The sequence below is a fragment of the Octopus bimaculoides genome, chromosome 6 (assembly GCF_001194135.2).
Source record: "Octopus bimaculoides isolate UCB-OBI-ISO-001 chromosome 6, ASM119413v2, whole genome shotgun sequence".
In the NCBI taxonomy this organism is placed as follows: Eukaryota; Metazoa; Mollusca; class Cephalopoda; order Octopoda; family Octopodidae; genus Octopus; species Octopus bimaculoides.
This window is the reverse complement of record NC_068986.1, coordinates 29,986,382-29,996,173: the sequence shown is the minus strand read 5'-3', so window position 1 is coordinate 29,996,173 and position 9,792 is coordinate 29,986,382. Positions and strand designations below refer to the sequence as shown.

The window sequence follows — 9,792 nt, the reverse complement described above, 5'->3', positions numbered from 1 at the left end:
AGAGTGTAGTGGGTGCTTTTACGTGTCACCCGCACGAAGGCCAGTCAGGCGGTACTGGCAACGGCCACGCTCGAAATGGTGTATTTTATGTGCCACCAGCACAAGAGCCAGTCCAGGGGCACTGGCAACGATCCCCATTTTAATTTTCGTAAAAGTTTCCAAGTACCAATGAGGCTTTTTGGCACATCTTCAATTTTCCCCATTCATGAGAGGCGCCCAGCCGTCATTCATCTGAGAGTCCATCTACAGAATGTCCTCAAATTTCTATACAGCATATTTTACCTTTTCTTCAAGTATATAAGCAACAATTTCATTCCCGAGCAACGCCGGGTGCCTCTGCTAGTTGTAAATAAAAACAAGATGGGTAGGCAGTCCCTGGGCATGTGCTTGCATATATCTTTTTATCGATTACTTGTTTCAGTCATTAGTTTACAGCCATGCTGGGGCACCGCCTTGAAGAATTTCGGTCAAAACAATCGACCCCAGTACTTATTCTTTAAAGCCTGGTACTTATACTGACAGTCTCTTTTGCTGAACTGTTAAATTACAGGGACATAAACGTACCAACACCAGTTGTTAAGTGATGGTGGCAGATGAACACAGGTACAAAGATACACCCACAAACACTCACACACACACACACACACACACACACACATACATATACACACACACATATATATGATGGGGTTCTTTCGATTTCCGTCCACCAAATCCCCTCACAAGGCTTTGTTCAGCCCAAAGCTGTAGTAGAAGAGGCTGAACCCAGAACCATGTCATTGGGAAGCAAACTTCTTAACACACAGCCATGCCTAGATACAAAACCAAGAAAGGTGACCATGGGGAACCAATTCACAGGTCATGAATTTTTGTCCCCTTCTTGATGTTTCATTGTATCTGTTGGCATCTAGTTCATCTTACCTGCACTGGTTTATCTAATTGAAAATAGATATCTGTCCTTTGTAGACAAATTAGAGGTGATTAATTAATGACCTATAAACATAGATATTCATTTGTTTTAGCTCTGTAACCAGAAAGCAGAATTGAATGCCTTTCTTTATGTTTGGGAAAGCAAGACCTTTCTCTCACACACACACACACAGTTGTATTTTGGTAATAACTTGTCTTTTCTTTACAAAAATTAAATACATTTTAGCTATTAAGGGTTTCTCAGAGACACTATTAAAGAGTGCTTTGTGTGAAAAATCAGGGACAAACTCAGTTATCATTATACCATTATAAGAACGAACTATAACAACTACTTACATACCATGCACACACACAACACTGTCACAAACAAAACATCTAACAGTAATACAAACTATCCAATGTGTTTCTGTAATCTTACATGTTCAGATGATTACATTTGAGAAACTTATATCTTATGAGATATCCTTCTACACAATCACAGAACAGGATATATTATACACTGTATTTTCTACATACAACACTAAGATATGTAAAGAAAAAGCCACGATAATTATGCACCAACCCAATATATAAAAATCATATAAAGTGGGAGCCTCTGTTCAAGTTGCTAGAAATAGCAGCTAAACTTCCCTCATGTCAAATGCTTTCATGTTAACATAAAATGATATGTTGCATAATGTGGATCTGGATATTCACTATCAATAGAAAAAGACATGATGGCCATGATTGGAATGAATTTGATCATAAGTTGGATCAATCAAGGCTAAACTGGGGTTCAACAACAATAGCAACAACAGTCAAGATAAATAAATTTAGAAATTTAGAATTTTCTAATCTCGAGAAAGCAAGCTGAAATGGGTGTTGGCACCAACTCTGTTATGACAGTCTGCAGGCATGCTGGTACATCCATAAAATCTATAAAATAACACATCTACACAAACATATGTTATGTCAACAAAGTTATTTCTAGTTTTCCAGCTTCTGCAGCCAACAACTGGTCACATTTGTAATGTAAAAGGTTTAAAATTCATCACCATCATCATCATCATCATCATCATCATCATCATCATCATCATCATCATCATCATCATCATCATCATTATCATCATCATTTAACATCTGTTTTCCATGCTGGCATGAGTCGGATGGTTTGATTGGAGCTGGCAAGCCAGAGAGCTGCACCAGGCACTAGTTGTCTGTTTTGGCATGGTTTCTATGGATAGATGTCCTTCCTAATGCCAACTACTATACAGAGTGTGCTGGGTGCTTTTCACATGACGCCAACATGGGTACCTTTTATGTGGCACCAGCATGGGTACTTTATATGTGGCACAAACATGGGTGTTACCTGTGTGACACTGGCACATGTGATTTTTATGTGTACTTGGACACAACATGGCTTTCCAGAAATCTCACATCTTACCTATCCTTAGAAACCTCGTCAGAATTTGGACTCAGAACATAAGGACAGACAAAATGTCTCTAATCATTTTGCCTGGCATGCTAATAATCCTGCCAGCTCACCACCTTCTTAAGTGGTGAAATATTACTGTACTGTATGTAGATGCTGTTAGAGAAACTGATGCAATGTTTTCCTTAAAGTAATAACATTAACATTTATCATTGTTAAAATCCTTATCTTAGAGAAGTGTACATGTATGGATGCACATAGAAAGACACAAACCTTTATTTACCCATCTTCCCCAATATCATGTTTTCAGTCATCTTCTTTCCTATCCATTCCTTGGTGTTGTTACTATGTCTTTTTCAAGGACATAGTCATTTGAGTAATTAGTAGTTGATTAATGAAGTAACACAGTTCTGAAAACAGAATATGCCCATCACCACCTGGATACCATACTGTTTTTTTTTTCTTTTTCCATCCTACTTGTCCATCCATGCCCTTTTTAACTTTCTGTGCTACCTGATATAATTGTTTTCTAACCCAATGTCAGCTTTGATTGAGTATACTTATGATCAAACATGTATCTGGTATGACTGTCCCTACCACTTTTTTTTTCCTTTTTCTCTAATACAATAGTGAAATATTTGAGAAAATTTCAATGTTATTTCTAGCAAGTCAAGTGACTAAAACAGAGACTGAGGAATTAGCTCATAACTGCTGCCTGATAACAGAGAAGGGTGATGGTCAGTATCTCATCCAGTGTCTCATCCTTGTCTTGAATTCTCGACTCCTGATGGCATTAAAGAAGTGTCATCACAATTTACAACATCTAAACTTGATCCCAGCCGATTTCTTCCAGAGACAAAAAAGAAATAGAAAAATGGATTCCAATACTGTGCCAGTATTTTAGTTATCAACCCTAAAATGATTAGATAAAAAGTTGATCCTAGCAGGTTCTGAACTCTGAGTACAGAGAGCTAGAACAAATTCCAAAAGACATTCTGTCTCATACTTTAATGACACTGTCAATCTGCTGTTTTATTCAGAGCAAATCACAGTTAATGGCAAATTTACAACATTCTATCCATATCTGCTTGGGTTTTGCAAATCTATATGATGCTGTTTATCAACTTGGTTTCATTTACCATTTCTTTTAAGGAAGCATTTTCAGACTATACCTTATTTCTAATATTTCTTTTTCCTTTTTTTCTATATATATATATATATATATATATATATATATGATTGACTGCATTTCTGCATAATCATACAACAATGTTGAATAATTTTTACAAAAATCAATTTTTTTAATAAAAATTATTGGAAGGAAGCATTTTAAAATATAAATTTTTAATGTTAACTTCGCAGTTATTTTCAACTAAATGAATTATTGCAAAAAAAGTCACACCTCTTGCTCAAGGATACAATGTAATACTATGTTGAATGTCTAGGCTGTGCTCCATAAATGTTGATAATTTTGAGAACTTAGCTATTCTATGTACCTGGGTTTTTGAAGCAGTAACTCTTCTATACTTTGGTTAAAAGTTGGGGATTGGTAGAATCACTGATGATGACTTTCCACATGAATGAACAACCAATTCCAACCAGTAAGGATTTACAATACAATTCATCCTTTTGATTGCTGAATACAAAATGTAGTTTGCAAAACGCCATTTGGGTGATATCCCTGAGTCACCATCTCACCCTTGTAGACCAGCCCTTCGCAAGGTTACCTACTCAGTGTTTAGTTAGGGTACTTTTATGCTCTGAGTTAAAATTCCACCAAAATCAACTTTGCCTTTAATCCTTCAAGAATCAATAAGATAAAATAACAGTCGTTCATAGTCCGAGTTCAAATTCTGTTGAAGTCAGCCTTGCCTTTCTTCCTTTCAGATTCAATAGAATAAGATACCAGTCAAGTACTGGGGTAAACATAATCAACTGTATCCATTATCCAGACCTGAGTCCTTGTGCCTATGCTCGAAATCAATACTGGTGATTGGATAAGAGGTTATAACTTCAATATAAGATAAGTGTAACCTAATGACATTAGCTCTTAATTAATCCAATTATTAGATTCAACATATTTGTTTGATTATGTAAAGGCTATTTTCATAAGGGAAAGCCATTGATTCAAAGTGAATTAAGAGTAAACCAGCTATGTCAACTCTAAATGAAGAATCAACAAGAAAACTGCTATGTAGTCACTCATCTTGCTAGAAATTGCAACAAAATCTTCCTTGAATCACTTTTTATATTACCAAAAGAAAAAAAAAACAGGATGTTGGATAAAGAAGTTCTAGACACATTATGTTTAACAGAAAAGAAAAACAAAAAAAAACCCAGGATGGTTAAGATGGAATGTTTTAAAATATACACCTGTTCAATTAGGGTTGATCTTAGGTTAAACAAAAAACGTCAACTTTAAATGAAACGCAGACCAGTTTGGTTTCAAATCACACCAAAGCCTAAAACAACAGCAAAAATACCAACAGTACTCTTTTGAGTTATATTTATTATTACTAATGCGTGTGTGTGTGTGTGTGTGTGTGGTTGTGTGCGTATGTGCGTGCGTGTGTGCGTGCGTTTGCATATATGTGTATGTGTGTGCATGCATGCATTGTGTGTGTGCCTGTATGTATGTGTGTGTGCATGCACACATTTGTGTGTGTGTGTGTGTGTGTGTGGTTGTATGTGTGTGTGTGTGTGTGAGTGTTTGCATGTGTGCATGTGTGTGTGTATGTGTGCATGCACACATTTGTGTGTGTGTGTGTGTGTGGTTGTGTGTGTGAGTGTTTGCATGCATGCATTTGTGTGTGTGTGTGTGTGTGCATGCATGTGTGTGTGCATGCATGCATTTGTGTGTGTGTACATGCATGCATTTGTGTGTGTGTGTGTGTGTGTGTGTGTGTGTGTTTGTGTGTGTGTGTGTGTGTATACACATACAGTAAAGTTTCTGCATTCTACTGTCAGTATTTGGAAGGGTCTTGTATCTATTACAAGACCACCACTTTGGATACATATTCTGATAAATATGATATTAATTTCTAACATAAGTACAAGGCCACAAATTTATGAGGAGGAGACAAGGCAGTAGTTGATTATGTCAACCCCAGTACTTCGGGTGGTATGTCTTTTTATATAACCCAGCAGGATGAAAGGCAAAGTAAACTTTGGCAGGATTTGAACTCAGAGTGTGAAAGGATATAACTAAACAGTGGAAAGTATTTTATTTATCATTTTACTAATTCTACCAATGCACCATCATTTTGTCTGTTGCTCCACCAATTCTGCTAGTCTACCACTGTCTTCCACCAATTCTGCCAAACTATCACCGTTTTGTCTGTCATTCTACTGATTCCCTTCTACTAAACGTATTATTGATTTGAAAACTTGGTACAAGGCCATAAATTTTAGGTGAAAGTAAAATCAATTCAAATGACCCCTAATACTTGACCATTACTTTATTCCATTGCTCCCACACACGCACCCACCCACGCACACACACACACACACACACAAAGGTATGAAAAGCAAAACTGATTTTAGAGAGAATTGATTTCAGAACACAGAGGGTTATAACTGCACGACATTATCAGATGCTCTGATGATTTTGGCAATCCATTGCTCTCTCACTTTACCTCTTGGTTATGGTGACAAATATGATATGAAATAAAAATTATCTCACACACACGAGCATATAAAAGAAAAGGTAGATGGGTAGGTGTTAATTAAAATGATCATTAGGTGAGACTGCTACTCTTCTAAACACTCTAGTTTTGATTGGTTAATTAATTAACTACATTGAAAAGATGCTGTTGCAATTTAATATTAATAAATTTTCTAGTTAATAACAACTCATTTTATAAGGAAATTTTAGGCTATGAGATGAAATTGAATTTAAAAGTCAGCAGTTATTGATTAAAAAACATCTAGAAGCTACCGAACAAACACATGGCTTTGCAGTGTTGTAATTGACGTGTCTTCGAGGAAAGGTAATGCTAGAGTGTGTGAAGATGACTGAGACGAATAGACCAAGACCACACCCGCTAACCATGTCAATAGTCATATGGTTACAACCAGAAGCACAGATAGACTGTTAGATCTATACATGAATATATACTTGCATACGCCTACATTCACAGTCAAGAAAATTGCATTGTTTAAATCTATAAAGGTTGGCTGTTTTAAAGTAATATTATGGTGTGATGAGCTTAAAACAGCATGCACGTAACAGAATGCAACATAGCATTTGTTGCACAGATGCACTTTGAACTTGCATATAATGTCAAATAAAATGTATTCAAATATAAAAATATATTCTATTGTATAGAAAGTCAACTGCACAGATGGCATTGATAAAAAAAGCAAAAAAGGAGAGAGATATATGGAGAGATAGAGAGATTGAGAGAGAAAGAAAGAGAGAGAGGTTAAAAGGGAAGAATAAAAGACAAGATATTGAGGAAAGACTGATTGTTGATGGATGATAAGACAGACTGAATCAGATGACAAATTTTACGAGTCACATTTTTATTTATTTTCTCTCTCCTTCTCGTATGTATGCATACACGCACACATATGCACACACACACACATATGTACACATGCACACACGCACACACATGCACACATATACACACACACACATGTACACACACACACATGCACAAACATCATTTAATTTTCAAAAATGAAAACTGATTATATAAGAGGGTCGCTGTAAGCAGATAGGTGTTTTTATGCTGAAAATATTGAATTTCTTTTTTACAAATGAAATAAAAAAATAAGTATAAATCAATAAGGTGATCAATATTGTCCTTGTTTTTTTATCCTTCTATTATATCTTTCTTCCCATCCCATCTGCTCCTTCTATTAAAATCTTAACACATTATCACAAACAAATAAGAAAGAAACACAGAGGAAGGGATAGAATAAGGCATTGTTTCAGATAAATAACCAAGAAAGTACCACAAAGAAGAAAGCTACTGATTTTGTCTGTCCAGGCTTGATTTTCTTTCGATTACTTTTTTTACTCACAAGAATTCAGGAACAATGCAATATACTAATAAATGAATGAAATGAAATGAAATGAAATAAAATGATTGTTAGAAATTTCCAGTTATTATTATATACAACAATAACATACTTGGAAAGACAGCTTAGATATTCCAGTAAGGAATCTATCATGTGTATCGAGAAATTGATAAACAGAGATAGAAGAATAGACATATCTGTTGAGGAAAGATACTGGAAAGAAAGCAGGAGAAGAGATAGAGTGAGAGTGAATGAGTGAGTGAGTGAAAGATAAAAGAAAGAAAAACAATAAACAGGGGAAAATAATTAAAAAATGAGAGGAAAGCATTGAAATATGTCTTACCTGATTTACACTTTGTGATTTTGAAAATTTCTTGAAGATAAATTGTATATTTCAAATATGATGACCAGAATACTAATCTGTGGATGTTAATGCATACAAGCAACTACATAGATATTCCTGCACAATAAAGTTTTCTTCTTAGGTCTAAAATACTTTACAATAGATATATCTATCTATTTGTCTATTTATCTATGATTTTTAATATTTCAATATCCTTTGTATGTTGTTATTTGTGCTGCTCTTTTGGATAAAGTTTAGCATTTGGATTTGATAAACTGTATGACTTGTAGCTGTTTGTTTGTTATTGCAATAGCTGATAGTTGCTTCCTCTACCTGTCTGCGATAAGGTAAAACTGCCAGGTCTTTCCTCAAGGATGGTGTGGCTGCTGCTAAAGGGGGTGTAGAGTAGAGTGCACACATATGCTGAGTTATTTGGGAAACAGAAGCATGTATCCACACACAGCAACCTAGTCAGTACACAGTGAAACATACGTGCATGCCTGCCTGTGGCCTACTGTTTAATCATTGACTTGGTTTAATTAACCATACAGCCAGCATCAGACTTCTGAAAGACAACGAGAGAGAGGGGCAAAGAAAGAGAGAGGAGGTAAGAGCAAGAGAGGAAAGAGGAGAAGGAAAAGGAGGAAGGGTGTTGTAAAGAAAGATGTTGAAGGCTGGAGATAAGACAGTGACTATAGTGCCGCTGCCATGACAGGTCTGTGTTGTCTGCGAAGGACCTGTAGCACAGCAGAAAAAATGAGGAGGAAAGAAATGTGTACCTTAACCTGTTTCAAATACTAGAGCAGGCAGCAGCCATCACTGTGCAAGTGACAGGAAAGCCTCTAACAAGTAGCAGTAGCAATAATAGCAGTAGCAGCTAAGATAGTTGTAAGCTGTGGTAGTAACAACAGTGGTAGGCTTTTAGTATCAGTTGTAGCAGTACAGCATTTTCAAGCAAATGTGGCAGATGTTAGGATCATTCTCCTTGTAGTTGTAGTTGTTGTAAATATGATTATCATTTGTGTCGCTGTCACTGGCTGTTCTTACGGCTATCACAGGTGAACAGGTAACTGTCATTAAGTCATTAGCATAACTACTATCAATCATAAGGGTCCTTATCTGCCATTTGAATGCATGGAGGAAAGTGGTGATGATGAAGACAGTTACAAGGAAAAATGAAGATTATTGAAAAAAAAAAAGTTTGTAATTTTGAATTTTGACTATATAGATAGTCATCATCGTTTAACATCTGCTTTCCATGCTAGCATGGGTTGGACGATTTGACTGAGGACTGGCAAACCAGATGGCTGCACCAGGCTCCAATCTGATCTGGTAGAGTTTCTACAGCTGGATGCCCTTCCTACTGTCAACCACTCCAAGAGTGTAGTAGGTGCTTTTACGTGCCACAGGCACGAGGCCCAGTCAGGCGGTACTGGCAATGGCCATGCTAATATATATATACACACATAGATAAATTCACACATATGTATATGCATGTGCATGTGCATATATATATATATATATATATATATATATATATATATATATATATATATACGTATACATATATGCATCTGTATATATGTATATGTTGGGTATAGGTTGGGGAGTTATTCATTTGAGGCAGTATTTTCATGGATAGATGCCTTTCCTGTGACCAATGTTTATTAATAGTACAAGTAAAGGATTTCTTATTCCACTCTTTCAAGAGCACAAAGCTGTATAACATAATGTTCCCCAAGAATGTAAACATAATGGCACTGCTCTCTTTTGAACGAGCTATCTCAATTGAGAAACAGAAATGACAACCTTCACACACACACACATACACACACACACACATGCACCACGTTCATTTCAATTTCCATCTATCAATTTCAATCACAAGCTACTGGCCAACCCAAAACAATGGTACAAGATATTTGCCTAAGGTGCTGCACTATGAAAGTAAACCAAACAGTATGTAGTTGAGAAGTGTAAACACAACCATGCCTATGTCTATATGCATATAGGTGTGTGTGTGTATATATATATATATATATATATATGCATACACACACACACATACATTTATATATAT

The 9,792-nt window shown here is 35.9% G+C and overlaps 1 protein-coding gene across 2 annotated transcripts in view; it reads right to left on the bottom strand.

Moving 5' to 3' along the window:
• Nucleotides 1-8,521, bottom strand: part of LOC106869351 (disks large-associated protein 1) — a 374,528-nt gene extending 366,007 nt beyond the window's left edge. For both annotated transcript variants that reach the window (XM_052968669.1, XM_014915068.2), the window contains exon 1: nucleotides 7,713-8,521. The gene's annotated coding sequence lies outside the window, so the exon portion shown is untranslated. The remainder of the gene's footprint in view (nucleotides 1-7,712) is intronic.
• Between the last annotated feature and the right edge of the window lie 1,271 nt (nucleotides 8,522-9,792).